This window comes from Atta colombica, unplaced genomic scaffold (assembly GCF_001594045.1).
Source record: "Atta colombica isolate Treedump-2 unplaced genomic scaffold, Acol1.0 scaffold74, whole genome shotgun sequence".
NCBI classification, from domain to species: domain Eukaryota; kingdom Metazoa; phylum Arthropoda; class Insecta; order Hymenoptera; family Formicidae; genus Atta; species Atta colombica.
The window spans coordinates 180,743-199,958 of NW_017259566.1; the positions used below are offsets into that span (position 1 = coordinate 180,743).

Below are 19,216 nucleotides of genomic sequence, written 5' to 3' on the forward strand. Positions count from 1 at the left end.
TATATATATATATATATATATATACATATATGCATCAAATCCTAATATATATATATATGTACATATATGCATCAGGGAACTAATACCAGGTGTACAAGTGAAATGACGATTTGAGACAGATGGCACCAATGCAGTGTGAAGTACAAAGATTTAACATTATACGTCATTTTATTGTATCAACAAGTGTCAAACGCGCAAAGTGATTTGATTGAAAAGCGTTTGCATAGTATTGTATTGCTGTGTTTAATATGACGAAATTTGTATCAAATAAGGAGCATTCGCGGACAGCATTAATTTTTTGTTTTGAATTTTTTCATTTGAAGAAAACTGCTGCAGAATCATACCGATTACTTGGAGAAGCTTCTGATGAACATGCTCCATCGCAAAAAACGTGTTAACGATGGTTTCAGCGTTTCAAAATTGGAGATTTCGATGTTGCAGACAAGGAAAATCGCCTAAAAAGTACGAAGACGTGGAATTGCAAGCATTGGATGAAGATGATTCACAAATACAACTCACAAATACAAAAACAACTCGCAGAGCAATTGAGCGTTAGTCAATAAGCTGTTTCCAATCGCCTACGAGAGATGGGAAAGATTCAGAAAGATGAATGCCACATGAATTGAACGAGAGACAGATGGAGAGGTGCAAAAACACATGTGAAATTTTGCTCGAACGATACAGAAGAAAGTCATTCTTGCATCATTACTGGGGATGAAAAGTGGATTTTTTTTTAAAATCCCAAGCGCAAAAAATCATGAGTAAACCAAGGCGCACCATCCACATCGACCGCAAGACCGAATCGCTTTGGCAGGAAGACGATGCTCTGTGTTTGGTGAGACCAGAAGGGTGATCTATGACCTATTATGAGCTATTGAAGCCTGGCGAAACGGTTAATACCAAACGCTATCAACAACAATTGATTAATTTGAACCGTTCGCTTAAAAAACGATCAGAATACCAAAAGAGGCAACACAAGGTCATTTTTCTTCATGACAATGCTCCATCACATACGGCAAAACCAGTTCGGAACACGTTGGAAGCACTCAGCTGGGAAGTTCTACCCCATGTGGCTTACTCATCAGACTTAGCTCCTTCCGATTATCATTTGTTTGCATCGATGGGTCACGCATTTGATGAGCGCTTTGGTTCGTTCACACGAAGATGTGAAAAAATGGTTCGATGAATGGTTCGCGGCAAAAGGGGAAGATTTTTACTGGCGTGGTATCCACAAATTGCCCGAAAGATGGAAAAAATGTGTAACTAGCAATGGAGCGTACTTTGAATAAATCTCTTTTTATCATTCTTCCGAATTTAACGTGTTTTTTTTGGGAAAAAAATCGTCATTTCATACTTGTACACCTGGTATATCTTTTTATTTTTAATTGTTACGTCCAGCCGTTCGTATTTTCAACAAAATTTGCTGTTAATCTGAATTACTCGAAACTACTTTGTTTTCTTTTCGCTTGTGGAATGCGCTGTCTTCATTTTCGCTATTTACAAGTTTTTGCCGGCGCGAGCCAATCATTCGTGCCGCGCGCGTCATTGTACTATAGGACTCGAAATCTATAACGAAGAACTAATAAAATAATTTAGCGGATACATAGACTAATTAAATAGATATAAATCGAGCTACTTGTACGCCGAATTTCAATTTAATGCGACACATATAATTATCGAGGAAATTTTATGCTCATATATATGGTAGTGAGCTAGCCGATTTTCGGAGAAAATCTTTATTTCCCTAGAGATTCTATAATCAAAGTTTGGCGAAACTTCTGATTGGTTCTTTACTTTAGTCTACTGGTATTCTTCGGATAGTTTCGTACATTGTCAAAAAACGAATGCGAAGAAAAGAAACAGATATTACAAACAGATGAATAAAACTTGCATCAAAGAGCTCAAAAATCACTCCGAAATCTCGGACAAAGAAAAACTTAACAAATTAGACAATTCGGCCAATTGATCAACTCAATTGGTTTTTTCAAATATTGTTGTCATGTATTGCCTGTCACGTATTCTAACACTTTTTACGCATGCGTTTATATGAGAAAGCAATATCTGTTATTTCTTTCTATTGCCATTTTTTATTCACATTCACCAAACTCTAATTATAAGATCTCTGTATATCCCGAATCTTGAGTGCCAAGCTATATAAAAGCGGCAAAGGTCAGTAAATTGTCTTTAATCTTTCCATCTCCCTTGAGAGAATACCACGCGCTTTTTCAGCAGCTTGGAATCCATGGACATTTTTGCAAAATACGCAATTTCAATTTCTTCTCTTTGCTTCTTCCTCTTTTCTTCACCTACAAGAAGGTTAACACGAATTATAGCGCTACACTAACTTACTTTTAAATTTGCGAAAGTTAGTGTTATACAAAAAGTATATTTTACAACAATGTTCAACAATTATGCTAACATTTGTCAAATTACTTATTAATTATTTATTTATATATATCGTATCTGCATCTGCAATTAAATTCATAAAAACAATTTTATACTAATAATTCTATACATTTAAGTGTCTCATTGAACTTTTTACAGTACATTAAATAAAGAAACATAGCTCATTTGACTTTGTTAGTCAGATATGCACTCAAACGTAATTTTTTAGTAATAAATCGACAAAATGAAAATTTGAGAAACGGGAAATTAAAAATTTCATGGTTACAATTACTTTGCAAAACATTTGGCAAGTTTTTTGTTAATATATCATCAAACTATCCCAAATTAAAAAAAAATCATGTTTCTAGGTCAATGTTTGTGAGGAAATGTAAGTTTTAGGGTGGACAATTATCCGTTTATCCGAAATAGAAACAGATCCGCGATAGAAATAGAATCCGAGAAAATATCCGATTAAAGCAGATCTTTCGGATCCGAATCTGTGATTTTAAACTGTTTAGATATTCAAAATTCTGAATTGGATTTCAGATTTCTCTCAATATCTTTTTTTACACATACGGGATGTGTGTGTGTGTGTGTGTGTGTGTGTGTGTGTGTGTGTGTGTGTGTGAGTGGAAAGAGAGAAAGAGAGAGAGAGAGAAAAGACAAAAAAACAGTGAGACCGAGAAATAAAGAAAACAAGAAAGCGAGAAAGAAAAACTTTATATATTTAAAATTACACAATAATATAAAAGCTCAATAATTTAAAAAACAAGTTAAAAGAAAAAGAACTACCAGAAATTTTACGTATAAACAAATTGGTAGATAAGTAAAAAAGAAAATGTCTTAATAAATTATTATGAACTTTAATAATATGCCGGCTAACAACAAACGTTTCGATCACGATCGGATCATTATCAATGCGTACAAAATATATCTAAACAATAAAAAACGTAACATAGGTAAAGTCGATCGAAGAAATTTAAACTTTGCATTGTATAATTATAATTGATGTTATCAATAAATTAAAGTGGATCTTGTTGTTAGTTAAAATGAAAAATAACATAAAATATATACATTAGAATTTGTCAGAACAGTAAAAACTTAGCATAAATCGATCGATGACAAATGATAATAAATGGTACACTTCGCAATGTCAAAATATCTAATTGATATATAATTAAAAAGAATTTTCGTCTTATTAGTTAAATTGTACAGCAAAAAAACGGTATATAATTATACATTCGTGTCCAGAACGGAATATAACGTATTACAAATATAAACATAATAATGTAAAATTATAAGGACAGAAATAATATAATCTGATGAGATAGTATAATACTATAATATAAGTGAAAGCTAAAAATGTATAATGTATATCTATCTATTAAATTAAAATAATTTATCTATTAAATTATCTATTAATTTATCTATTAAATTAAAATACTAGTTAAATAAGAAAAATTAAATAAGAAAAATATCTTTCTAATTGTAGTAGAGAGTTCATTAAAAAAAAAAAATTATTAAAATATGAATAAGGCACAATAGATAATGTGATGAGAGAAAGATCGATTTCTCTTATCTTCTCGACGCTATTAGACAAAATAAATTTAAAAATAACTTTCAGAGAAGAAAGATAAAATTAAGTTAGAAAATAGTGGGAAGTGAGATTTAAAAGGAGGGGTATAGATAGAGGAACATAGTAGGGGAAATGTATACAGAGAAAAAAAGATAATTATGAGGGAAAAAGGGGTTATACAATTTGTGAATAGGATTCTAGCAATGATTCAATATCAATTTTGTTTGTTTAAATCTTGTCTCTATCTTTTTATATGAATCCATTTCAGATATCAATTTTTTTTTTGTTATAAGAAGACTCACTATCTAAAATTTTCACATCATTATATCCGAAATTATGAATAAAATTAACGCAATACGGTCGGATATAACAGATGAGAAACCTATTTTTTTATTGATGTTCAATTTTATTGGTGTTCACGTACTCTACTACTTAAACTTAGTTTTCTTTTTGTTTGATCAACGTAGCTAGCGTCACAATCACATAAGATCTTATATACAACATTTTGATTCGAAAGCAATTCTAATTTATCATTATCTCTCTTAATAAAATTTTTTAAAGTGTTCATGATGGAAAAAGCTAACTTTACATGTTAGAGATAGGTAGAAAACTTTCTGAGATAGAATGTACATAGGGAATTGTCAAATATTTTTCTTTAATTTGTAAATTATGTGTAGTATTTTTAGTGTATAAAATTTTAATCTTTTTTTTATTGCAAAAAAAAATAAAGGAGAGAGGATAACTATTTTCAAGAAAAATGTGAATTGCGTCGATCAAATTTTTTTGTTGAAAGCGAGGGTAACAGAATATTTTGTCTAAAAAACTAATGATTGTGTCTCTTTTATGATAGAGAAAGTGATTCAAATGTAAATTGAGGAACCTGCCAAAAAATGTTGCTTTGTGATATATAAAAAAATATAAAAAAGTATAAAAAAATGATCCTCTGATTATCAATCATAATTGTTGTATCAAGAAAATATTCGTTAACATCAATCTCCATAGTAAACTGTAATCTTGTATGTAAAGAATTGAAAATGCTCAATGTACTATTGATCATATCAGATGGAAATGTAAAAATGAATATCATCAACATATCGAAAATAAAACAGTGATACTTGTAATTTCTGATATTTCTGGATTCTGTGCAATTTTTGCTTTGATTACTGATCTGTCAACGAAAATATTTTCCACAGGATGTCAATTTTTTACGGCGTTTAAGCATATCAAATGTGGAGTTCCAACGCTGTGAGAACGCTTTATACTCATTTAAACATATCTAGAGATTCTCTTGATTTGATTTTAACGCTTCCCATGCAATTTTTGAATAACGAAAATGTCCAATCATCTTTTTTGCCTTTCATTGGTATCAATTTCTTTGACTTCTGATCCTTTTGATATTGCAAGCTGCACACATTATCCTCTCATTTATTGTCGGTGGAATGTTTATCACATTTATGACATTTATGACATTTATGCATAACGATTGTTGTTCTCCATCAATTTCACATTCATAAAGTATTTTCAATATCCTAGCGGTTATATTAAGGTATGGCATTCTTCGACTTCTTCTGTGATTGGGATGTAAGATTTAATTTCCCAATTATCAGTTAAAAATTGTTATATATGCATCCTGAGTTCTTGAATTCCAGAAGTCAGAAATAAAAAATGACAGACACCTTAGATATTTAATCTTTTCTTTCACATCATGAAGTAGATATAGTCTTTTCGTAAGGATTTGAGAAGAGGAGAAGCACAATGGTTGGATATACAGGATGTCTGAAAATAATCGTCAAATATTTCATGGACAGATAGAGACTAAACTGAGTTGGAAAGTCCTCTATCATTTTGTAAGTTTCTCCAATAGTTAACAAGATTAATCCTTAAAGATAGCCGAATACGCGCACCCGCCCGGCCTACTTCTGCGAAATGTATACGCCTATCGATCGCTTGGCGCACGGACAGTCAGGAGCGGGAATAGCCTGACAAGCGCGCCGTACCATGGAGGCTCGTGGCGGTGTGCGCAGCGCGGAGCACTTGCCAGCCAATCCCTAACTCCTCGCACGGCAAGCCATTGTGATGGCGATATACACTACGCAGTAGGCCGAACAAACACGCGTATTCGGCTATCTTTAAGGATTAATATCTCATTAACTATTGGGAAAACAAAATGACTTTTCAACTCAGTTTAGTCCGCTCTACCTGCCCATGATATATTTGATGATTATTTCCAGACACTGTATATAAATAACAAAATAATAAATTATCTGATAATTATTAAAATTATTAAAATTATTAAAATTTTTTTTATAGGTATATTAAATATTCAAAATAATTTATGCAAAGTTCCATTGCAATTTACTAATTGCAAAGATATAAAACAAATAAATATTTTGTTTATTTACTGAATAACTAATAAGTTCATGTAACTTTATGTAAATAATCTTGAACATGATGTATTTATATTAAAAAATTAAGATTTTTATCATTTATTTTATAATATATTTCCATATATTTTTATTAGAACACAAATTAAAAAAAGTACAACTTTGCTTCCGCCGTTATCCTATAGATGGCTTTAGCGGTATGTGATGGTCGAAATAAATAGATCATAGACGTCATACAATAAACTTGGGCATCTGTCAACATAACCCCATAGAAACATTAGTCGATTTGTGTCTGCATCATAAAGTTATTCTCGATTGAAAATGTCAGTTTACGAGCCAAATTCTCGTCATTTGCGGGAGGTTTTAATTTTTTGCTTCAATATGAAGAAATCTGCGGCTGAGGCTCATCGAATGCTCTCAAATACTTATGGTGAGGCCGCTATTAGTGAAAGAACGTGTCGTGAGTGGTTTCAACGCTTCAAGAACGGTGATTTTGACGTCCAAGGTCATGCTTTGTATTTGATGGGACCAATTCGGCGTAGTGTATTATGAACTGTTAAAACCGACTGAAACAATCATAGGCGATCGGTATCGAACGCAATTGATGCGTTTGAGCCGAACATTGAAAGACAAACGGCCGCAATACAACGAGAGACACGATAAAGTGATTTTGCATGACAATGCTCGACCCTATGTTGCGAAAGTGGTCAAGACATACTTGGAAACATTGAAATGGGAAGTCCTACCCCACCCGCCGTATTCTCCAGACGTTGCTCCCTCTGACTATCACTTGTTTCAATCAATGGCACACGGCCTGGCTGACCAGCACTTCCAGTCTTATGAAGAAATAAAAAATTGGATCGATTCGTGGATAGCCTCAAAAGATGATCAGTTTTTTCGACGCAGGATTCGTACGCTACTCGAAAGATGGGAGAAAGTAGTGATCAGCGATGGACAATACTTTGAATCATAAATGTATAACCAGTTTTTTACAATAAAGCCTCGAATTTCGGAAAAAAACGGTGGAAGCAAAGTTGTACACCTAATACTATTTATTAAAATAATGTGACCTAGATAGTAAACCGTCATCAAATTTATCGTATTATTTTTAAATATGATTTAGAATAATCTATAATTTTATTGTTTTGAAAATATGTATAAAACATCCTTAAAAACAAAAGTAACACGAAAAAAATGTATAACTCATCAGTTGCGGTATAATCAGAATTATAATATTATATCATGTTAGAAATGTCAAATTTGAGAGTTCGTTTTGAGAGAAATGTTTTATGTTGCATATCTATATTTTAACAAAGCGAATAAATACTACAAAATTGCGTTGTAATGTGCAATGTTACTGCAAACTCTGTTTTTTTTGTGCTGTATGGAGTATTTTTTTGCTTAACTTAATAAAATTCTTTTATATAAAAAATAGGATAACCTCTCTCTTTCTCTCCAACATAATCACCTTGTATGAAGGATAAATAATACATGAAATTCCTCAGATTCAATAAAAAAGATAGATAATTGATTTAAAACTGTAAGTCATACTAGAGCTAGATTTCTTCTTGTTTCTTTTTGGATCGTCCTTGTGTTGTGCGTCTCATTGTTTCTCGCGACGAACTTACAGCAAGTATATCAATCATAATGTTATTTTGACCAGAATCATCAGAGTCTTGATTAGTAGAAAAAACATTGCGTATATGCAGGATTGGATAGTGCTAAGTTAAAAATATAAAAGTTAAGTTAAAAAGTTAATTAATTTTAACTTAACTTAGTTACAATTTAGGCTCTTAACTTTTTAACTTTATTTAGTTACATTTTATCTGTAACTATTAATTTTTTGAGGTTATGTCTCAGACATAGTCTGAGCGGCAATAACGATAGATTAACCCTTATGTTACTACCCGGGTGCCCACTTGGCACTTTGCATAATGAAATAATTTTCTGTAAATTAAAAAAATCATTTTATCCGTCCAGATCTCCATTATTTGAACGATTTTGAAAAGATTTAAAAAATTTCTTTTACCTTCAAAAAAATAATTATTATACGCGTTCAAACTCAAATACTTTTCTGGTTATTACCCAGGGTATCCGGATATCCACATATATTTTCAATAGAAAACATTAGAGTATGTAAATTATAAATTAGTAGACTGTTAATTTATTAGAAGTACATTTTATTAAGGATAAATATTTAATGCATAGTAAAAAATATATATTTAATTAATTTTTATTCTTCATTTATTCTCATAGGTAATAAATAGTTTTTGCAGAATGTAAGATCTACGGAGTGCTCGTCACACACAATGTTTTCGCGCTGAAAGCAGGATTTTCGGCTTTTTCTCCGGCGCTTATGTGCGGCATAGCATATATAACAGGATCTTAAGACAATTTTCCTTCCAGTCGAGTCTCGTTGAGATAATGTATTTGCTGATGGTATTTGAAGTGGAAGCAACGTTGGTCTACGATTGATTTACGAGGGCAAGTCAATAAGTTTTTAGAAAATCTGTCAGAAGGCACTCGCAGCGTCATGTCACATTACTTTTTAACAAATAAAAAAATAGTATCTCTCAGCTGATTACTGTCAAATTTTGAGTGGAATTCATCGCGTGGTTTCATTTCTGTAGGCGATTAAAGCGAACAATCTTTGTATATTTTGCAAAATGAAAAAAAAACGAGTTTCGTTAATCAAACATCAGTGATCAAACATCTACATATGAAAGATTTAACGCCGAAAGAATTCAAAGTTGAGTTGGATAAGCATTCAGATCACATCTGCACTAGCGTTTGCGACTGTATACAATTGGATGAATGAATTTAAATATGGTATCCGTACATCCATATGTGATGCACCTCATTCGAGACGTCCAATTGAGGCTGCTACGCCAGAAATCATCGATAAAGTCCACGATTTTGACTGATCGACTTTGATCGACAAGTGAAAGTGCACAAGCTTGTTGAAGTTACAGGTATATCACATGACCCAGTGATTTCAATTTTGCATGAACAATTGGATATTAAAAAGCTATCGGCAAGATGGGTGCCGCGTTTACTCACTGTGAACCATGTGAAGCACTGTGAAGCACAATCGTATTACGATTTCAAAATAATGTTTAGAGATGTTTCTACGTAATCCAGATGAATTTCTGCATCGATTCACATTATTGTGGATGAAACATGGATCCATTACTTCACACCTGAGACGAAGGAACAGTTAAAACAATGGACTTCACCAGGTGAACTAATTCCGAAGAAGGTGAAAACCGTAAAGTCGGCCAGAAAGATGATAACTACAGTTTTTTGGAATGCATGCTGTATAATTCATATCCTTTACCTTTCGAGCAAACGATTAGTGGCGATTACTTGCAGCCTTATTAGAGTGTTTTAACAACATTTTAAAGAACGTCCCCAATGACCAAATTCAACGAATTCCGCTACGAATTGCTTTCAGTATATTCGTCTCCTGCGAACTATTTCTTGTTTCCAAACTTGAAGAAATGGTTCGGAGGAAAGAGATTCACCATTAGAGAGCAGCTCGTCGCCGAAACAGAAGTTTATTTTGAAGAGTTGGACAAATCATATTATTTGAACGGTTTGAAAAAGTTAGAGAATCATTAAGATTAAGTTTATCGAACTTTGAAAAGAAACTATGTTGAGAAATAAAAATGAATCGATAAAAAAAAATGTGTTTTTCTATGTTTTTCTAAAAATTTATTGACTTGCCCTCGTATTTAACATACTTTCTGTAGCAATCTTGACGATTTCGGACTTGTTGTGTGTAACTTGTTATGGTTCGATTTTCAATTACTGAAAGATTCTTCTGACAATTCTTCTCCCAATTGTCTTAGGAAAACTCGTCGACGGTTTTAAATTTGAACATGTTGTTGTGCTCAAAATATATCGTATATGTAGCTGCAATATCGATAATATTATTGCGCCCGCCTCGCAACGATCACACACACGCTTTGTGAGCCACGGGGGAAAGAAAGGACTTAAGGATAAGTAGGAAATGACAAGGAATTTATTAGTAAGAGAATACAGCACGAGCAATCAAGGAACACCATAATATGTAATATGAAATATCTCGGCGGAAAAAACACGTACGAACGAACGACTGCTCTCCATAGATCCTGTCGCGGACTATCAACAACGACGCATCGTTTGGGCAACTTGACACCACAGGTGTCGGTATAACGCAGCATGCGATACGGAGTATGGACGTAACAATATTACAAAAAAATATGCTATCTATCATTATAGTATTTGTCTGCCTTCTAATGCTGTATTTATAGATTTTTATCCATGACATCGACAGATTTCGTCCTATTATAAAAATTATTTCAGGTTTTTTTAAGCTCCAGATATAACATTATCATGATGCACAGAAGATAATAATATGATAGCTTTGTTCTTTTTAGGTACATAAAAAAACACATAAAAACTTTTCATGGTAGGCGAATAATGAAGAATAGATTTCTCGAGATTTATTTTTTTTCATTTCTTCTGGAATATATGTTTTGTTATGTTTCAGTGTCTCAACGACTGTAAGGTTCCAAGATAATAGATGTTTTACTATAGGAAGAGATATGAAAAAATTATCCATCGTTACATTATCCTGAATTTTTGAAAGAAGCAGCTAATTCTTTGACAATCCGTTCTTCTTGATTTACTTCGCGATCAATTGCTGATTTACCAGTATAAATGATACAATGGATAAGAACTTTCTGCATCAAATCTACCAGACTTATTCCGTATTACAGGTTTAGTTGGAATATATTGAGTGAAATGAGTTCTCCCTCTGTATGGATATAATTGTTCATCATAGATTTTCTGTAAGTCTGTAGAAATTCATAAGATTTGCGTTGAGCATCGCCCAAATTTCACTAATTGGTGCAGCTTTATTATTTTCTGAACGTTGTCGTCGTGTATTGGCATCATCGAAACGGAGAAATTAATTCAAAATATTTTCAGCAAAATCTATTCAGCTAAATTATTGCATGATATAGTGGATGGACGAGGTATTCTTTCACATTCAACAATTCAAAAACATGATCTGAATTATTGAGATCGCATGTAATCAAAATACTGATAAATGCATAAAATTCCGAAACAATTAAATCTTTCCATTTGAGTTTTTATAGGATTTTTTTCATTGAAATTTTGATAAACAGCTGTTGCTTTTTTATTGATATAATGAACTATTATATCAGCTATTTCAAAACTTAAAAAACATTTGAAAGTATTGCAAATGGATAAAATGTTGATCTGTGCGCATCATTTCGCTGTCTAACAATATTGTGTGCTGGCGCTTGATAAATCAATGGTGGAGTTTTACTCCACTGAATTCCATCTTTAGCCTGATAGTGATCTGAAGAAATAGATAGCTAATTTTCATTGTTCTCTTCGTCATCTTCTTCTTCATCATCTTTTTTTATGAACGTCCTCTTCTACTTCATCTTCAACGTCCATTACTTCATCATTTTCAACTTCATTATTCGAATATCCGTTATTCGTTGGTAATTCTGGCAATCTTCATTTTCACTGTCAGAATATGATAGATCGTTTTCTCCCAAATCATCTTCGTCCAAATTTTATTTTTACAATAGGTAGACTTCTTTTTCAGCAGCATTCAATCTGTAAAAATGATTTTTTTAAATTGTTTCTGGAAGGTTAATAATAAAAAACCTACTCTCTAAAAGTGAATCAATGTATTATCACTGACTTCAGTGCAATACTTATAGCTGCCTTGCTTAAAAAGTTCGATAGAATCAGATAAGAAAAAACTCTATCTGAATCGTATTTTTGGTTCGTAAACTTCAGATTACTTATTTGAAATATCTGATAGATTTTCTATAATTCTCTATCATTTTTATCAAATAGCTTTTTATCGTTTTTAAATAATTTCTATCTTGTTACGTTTTATGAAAATTAATAATTAATAATATCGTACTTTTCGTTATTAATATTATCGTACTTACTGAATTATAAATTTCAGATTGTTATCTAAAATATTTGATAGATTTTCTATACTTCTGAATCATTTTTGTCAGCTCAGATATCATTTTTAATCAATTTTTATCAAAATAATAATATTCTTAATAATAATATTCTTTCGTATTTTCAGTTCGTAAATTGTAGAATCTAAAATTTAATCGTAATTGAAATTGATCATTAAGAGAGAGGATATGATAAAATATTACCAATTAATAAAACACGACTAAAATAATTGATTAAAATCGACATTTAAATTGTACGATATAAAAACGATATGGAAATACGCTGCGTACTTTAGACGAGTAATCTGAAATATATGATTCAAAAACACGATAGCATGTTATTAATTTTAATAAAAGATGACCAGATAGAAATAAATTCAAAACGATATCTGAACTATATAACGAAAATGATAAACAAATTTATCAAACAGGTGAGTAATCTGAAATTACGATTAAAAACAATATTTAAGCTGTGTAATAAAAACGATGTAATGTTTATAAGAAACTATATAATTTAATTCAAAAATATCTCTATATGTTACAATAAGATAGATATTATGAAAAAATTACTATATTTTACCCTTGGCAATATAATATAACGTTTATAGATTATTAAATATAATTAATTATTAACGACCTAAATGAATACTTAATCATATAACAACAATAGGATAATTTTTCTATAACATCTACCTTATTTAAACATATAGGGGACAAATTGTTTCGGATTAAATTGTATAGATTCGTATATCATTCTGTCGCTTATTTTGTATTAAATCAGATAATGTGACAGAGAAGTTTGTGTATGCAGTTAATCATTTTTATCGTTTAAATAAGATAACATACAAAATCATAAAACTTTACAGTTTTATTACGTATGCTGAAATCTGCACGAAATAATTGTTTAATGATCTGAAGAATGTCACATTATATTGCCAACGATAGGATATAATAATTTTTCTATGACATTATCTTATACAAACATAATATATAATTATATATAATTATATAAGTTAATAATATATAATTATATAAGTTCGTATAAACATCCTTTCATTTATTTCTTATTAATCTGATTTAATAGTGATAGGATTATATAGAAAAGCTTGTAATTCCCGATATGTATTCTATTGTTTATTTAATATAAGATATAAAACGATAGAAATTTATATAAAATTTATCTGTCGTGATTTTAATGTCCGATAGATAGATCCTGATAAAAATTATATAGGATTTCTATTAGATTTCTATAAATTTCTATCATTTTTTATCGGATTTTTTAAGGATGTGATAGCGATTAGCGAATATTTACTGTTTTTCAATAATAATACATTGATTCATTTTGAGAAATTATAATCCAACCTCAAAATTATAACCTCTAAAAGTGAATCAGTGTATTATTACTGAAAAACAATAAATATTCATTAATGATCTACATTAGTATAAGTGTAGCATTAAAGTCAGTGATACTAATTCACTTTTAGAGAGTATATTTTTTAAGAATAATTCAATTATCCTTCAAATTCTGATCTAGACAATTCTTCCATATTTAACAAAAAATTTTTCTTCTATACACACAAAACTATTCATCTTCAAATTATAAACATTGCACGATACTTGTTCACTCCGCTACTTGCATAGAACGTAGCAGAACAGAACAAAGCGAGTATTCTATGCCGAATGATCGCCAAGAAAAGGGGCAGAAGAAAAAGAACATAGGGGGCAAATAGAAAAAAGAGACAACTGTTTTTTTTTATTGAATTAAATACTCTAGAAAGTCCCAGGCCGGGATGAATAGCATTTTAGATCCGAGTAGTAATCAGTGTAAATAATTTTGGGTAGTAATATAAGAGTTAATATGAGGAAAATTGCAAAAGTGAGCAAATTTAATAGGTGTTGACCAATGAAATTATAAATATTCTAGTGAATTTGCTCACTTTTGTTTAATTTTCATCTCATTTCAAATTACACAATCGACCCTCAGATTTCAATCTGTCAGAAACCGTGTATTTTGATCTAATTTCTGATAGGTTGAAATCTATTATTTTTCATTATTAAAATATGACAATCAATATATCAATATATCAATATCATTTTCGGTTCATTGATCAACTATTCAGTGCAGGAGGACTCATTTTTAATAACTTGCGAAAAATGACCGAAACGAAAATTTCAAAATAGCTTTATTAGTTAAATTTAATAAGTATATGTGAACAAAATATTCAAACAGTACATAATACAGTCTAAACAATATAAATATATGAACAAAACATGTAAATAAAATATAGAGTATTTTCTAAATGAATATTTATCATTTCCGTTATTTGTAAGACTGAAACTCTGGAATCATGAAATAAAAAAATATAAAAATTTAATTTTTAATTTTTCAATTATTTTTTTTATTAACTTTTAATTAATTAATTTCATTATAAATTAACTTGTATCTTAACTAAATTAAATTTTCAAAGTTGTTAATTTTAACTTAACTTAAGTTAAGTTAAAAGAAAAATTAATTTACCCAACCCTGCATATATTACTGGTGGTAAGCGGAGCACCTCTGGGTGAGGCATTCGTTAGGGCTGAGTTAGGTGCGACGTGCATCGTAAGAGCGATCAGAGGCCGGGAACTTAGAGTCTCGGTCTAAATGTCATTGTCATTGTCTTTATGGAAAAGGATGTCCCGAGAGGTATGGTCCTTCGGGGGTATGGGGAGGGGGGCGACGGTCCCGGTAGGATCCATCATGAAGTATCCAGAACTTACCTTGGACTTGCAGTGGACTTTCCGTGACCATTTCCGCCTACTTCTCCCGAGCGCATAACGCTCGGATGTTATTCGGATGTTATTGGCTGCGGCGTTGGCCAGACTAATGGTCAACATCGGCTGCCTCCATGATCACGTACGGGGCCTCCAAATGGACTCAGACTATGGTCCAAGACAGAATAATCGTGCAGGATGTCGCGAAGCTAAAACGCCACTTCGCACTTAAAATCGCACATGCATATCGAACGGTGTCGCATGAGGCGGTGATTCGGTATAATAGCCGACAGGCATAGGCGCTTCTATCTGAAAGCGCGAGCTGATATAGAAGGACGAGGCCATAAAGCCGAGATTGAAGGCTCTCCTGTGCCAGGAAGAGCAGGAGGGCCATGGCGAAATGGCGGGAGCACTACGAGGGCTCCTACTGAGCGCACCAGGAGCGACCGTAAAGACGGGGATAGTTGATCTATAGGACCAGGAAGAGCAGGTTGATGTGGCTCCTTCCAAGCCTACCTATATAAAATAGGTAAGGCTTATATGAAATAGGTCGGCTGCCGGCACACATTCACATTTGGTTACTCGTACGTGTAATGGTGGATTCAGTCAATCAACTCACGGACATCGTACTATAAATGCGATCGTAGAGGCCATCTGGGCGCAAGCTTTTCAAATTGCTGAGGCTATACGGGCTCACGCATTGCAAGGCGCAAGCGACGCAGCTTCAGTCGAAGTGAAGTTAGAAGTGAGATTGGCACAGTTGTAATTGACTATGCAGGAGATGGCGGAGCAGTTGACGGCTCTTTGAAAATCAATTGAGGCGATCGGCGGAAATCGATCTCGTCGAAACCGCGACAGTGATCGATGTCGGGCGCGTTCATGTGGCCAGCAAATAGGCTTTGTTGATATTACTGACGTTTTGAGCCGGATGCCCAATTGGTTCGATGCAAGCCGCTCTGCTCAGCGCAACAAAATGCATTGGCTAATCGTTGATGGCAACGAGCGATTCGGACCAGGTGACGCGCCATTTTTTCGTAATGGAGTGCCATTAACAGAGCGATGAAAGTTTTTATTTTTAATAGACACGGGCGCGAATCTCTGTGTGTACTCACGGAAGATGGTCTGTGGGCTATTAGAGGTCGACCTACGAGTTCTTGGAAGCAGCTCGACAATAAATACATACGGCACCGAGACAATAACTTTAACTTAAACCTAAACTTAAACTTCGATTGCGACGCGTCAGCAATTGCTGATGATTTGTGATAACGGATGTATCGAAACCAATTATTGATGTCGATTTCTTATCTCATTATGGTCTTCTCGTAGATCTCGTAAATCTCGTAGATTTGCAGAACTTTCGCCTTGTCGATCAAATAACAAATTTATCTTCTCCCAGGCGCTGCGTACGATACACCAAGTATCAAGATAGTCGCGGACGCGACGCCGTACCATGTATTGCTGCAATACTCGGAAATTACAAAACCTAAGGACCGAGTGCGGTGCGGTATAAGACGCGACATCGAGACAACCGGAATCACTGGTGTGCAAGCTGCGTAGACTCGCACCGGATCATCTAGCGGCCGCGAAGTGCGAATTTCGAAAGATGATGGAATCGCACGGCTCTCTAAAGGATGTTGGTTGTCGCCTTTACATTTAGTGTCATATTAGTGAAGAGAAGCGAGGAATGGCAACCTTGCTGGGACATTGAATGCACGTACTGTCTCAGATCATTACCCCGTACAACACGTCGAAGATTTTGCGCAAGTATTGCAGGGAAAGATGATCTTTACAACCCTCGATCTCGTTCGAGCGTACCGCTAGATTCCTGTAGCAGAGGACATTCCAATGGCTATTACCATTCGGCATGTATGAATTTCGATGTCTTTCGGATTAAGGAATGCGATATAGACGTTCCAACGGTTTCGTTTCATCGACGAGGTTCTGCGTGATTTTGACTTCTGTTACGCGTACATTGACGATATCCTCGTTCAGCGTCAGTAGAAGAGCACCGGGAGCATCTACAAAAAGTTTTCGAGAGGCTATAAAAGGGATGATTATTAATCTCGCGAAATGCATATTTGGCTAGCTGGAGATCAAATTACCTTGTAAACGGAGAAATCTGTTGGCAGCGAATCCAGACAATATGCAATTATAGATAGAAGACCGGAGACAGCGAAGGATTTAAGGAGGTATCTTGACATGATTAATTTTTATAAGCGCTTCTTGCCGAGAGCCGCAGAAACATTGGCGTCGCTTAACCGTGCGACTTCTTACACGGAAACAGTAAAGGAAGGACGCCAGTGTCGTGGACGCCTCAGGCCGAGCAGGCGATCGAAAAAGAACTTAATGTAAGCTGCTTCTCGCACATCCAAAAATTCACGCCGAACTCGCACTCTTTACCGACGCGTCCGAACACAGCATCGGCGCAACGTTACAGCAGCGTGGCGACAATGAGGCTGGGAACTCTTAGCGTTCTTCTCGAAGAAACTAAGCCCAACCAAAACTAAATACAGCACATTCGATAGGGAGGTTTCTAGCTATTTATCTTTCTATTAAAAATTTTCAGCATATGCTGAAGACATGGACATTCGCAGTCGAATCACAAGCCGCTGGTTTTTGCATTTGGCAGAAGCCATTTCGAGAAAAGCACGCCATGCCAGTTTCATCTCGATTTTATTGGCCAGTTTACTATTGATGTTCGGCATGTAGTGAGTGCAGATAATGTCGTGGCGGACACTGTTAAGGAAAGAGGAGTTAAGGTCACCTTTAAACTACGCTGCACTAGCGGAGTCATAGAGGGATGATAACTCGAGAGCTATTTGCAACGGTAGTCTGGTTTCAAGCTGGGAAAATTGACGATCCCTAGAGTGGGAGTACAAGTCTTTTGTAATGTAGCAACGGAGATGCCGCGACCGTTCCTAACGAAGCCTTTTCGGCTTTCGATTTGGTCCACAATTTGACTCATTCCAGATATAAAGACAAGCTCGTAGCACAGCGCTACGTCTGGCCTGAAGAAAGATTGTTACAATTGAGCTCGTCTTGTGTGCCCTGCCAAAAATCAATTTTCATACTAAACTTTTTTTCATACAATCTTAAATATCTTTCATTATATAAGCAAAAAACATGTGCAACTATTTGATTTTTTTGCATATTTCTAAGTCTCAAGTCTCAAACATATTCATTTCTTTTCTAATGGCTTTCCGAAGATTTTCGTGCAGAGAAATGCTGGTTTACAATTTTTTTCCAAACTGGGAATTTTTCAGTCTAATTCTATTGGACTATACAGTGCACTGCTAAGAGCGATCCCTACGCCTCTTCTCGAAGGCTACCCTTCCCGCCGCGCCATTTGCGACAGATATCGAGTAATCGCGCCAACTTGCAACTATCTTGCGTTGCATCTGATATACGTGTAAATAATTGGAAACTCTTCCGTCTATCAATCGGCTACCAAATAAGTGTAAATAAAGAATTGAGGAATACTATTCGATGCGTAATTTTCTTTCTACAACTTCCTCTACCTTCAGATATGAAATGATGAATCTGTTCGAATCTCTGAAATTCTTTTTAAATCACGCTGCTTATTAATTATTAATATTGATTCAATTCGTCTTTAGTATTTTTCTTTCGTTACATAAAATAACTAATAAATTAAATAAATAACAATATCTCTCAAAACTTTTCTTAAATCTTGTTATTCATTAAATACAAGTTCATTAATAATTTCAATTACTTGGTTAAGTATAAATTATCAATAATAATAATTTTCTTCAATTTTCTATTTTTCTTTTGCCAAATGAACTAATAAATTATTTCTCTCTTTAAAAATCTGTCAATTTGAGTCCGCTAGTTGAGAATTTGAATATGGGCTGATATCTTTTTGTTTGCTGCTCGTTCCGAGACGCGCCTTGGATCGTACCTTCCTAAGAAAATATTTTCCAATCTCTACCTTCCTCTACTTTCGCGACCCCGCACGCACATATGACGCCATTTCGATCATTATTTTTTTATATTCTTATTGGTATGGACGTAACAATATTAAAACTTACAATTACCAAAATCTCGGGAAAAAATTTTCATATATAGTTATGTAAAATTATATGTAATTATATATATATATA

General features: G+C 33.6%; 1 protein-coding gene across 1 annotated transcript in view; it reads right to left on the reverse strand.

The window, feature by feature from the left end:
• LOC108692511 (phospholipase A1 member A-like) overlaps positions 1-19,216 on the reverse strand; it is a gene marked incomplete at its 5' end in the record, with an annotated part of 59,588 nt that overhangs the window by 39,270 nt on the left and 1,102 nt on the right. The gene's annotated exons all lie outside the window — the stretch shown is intronic.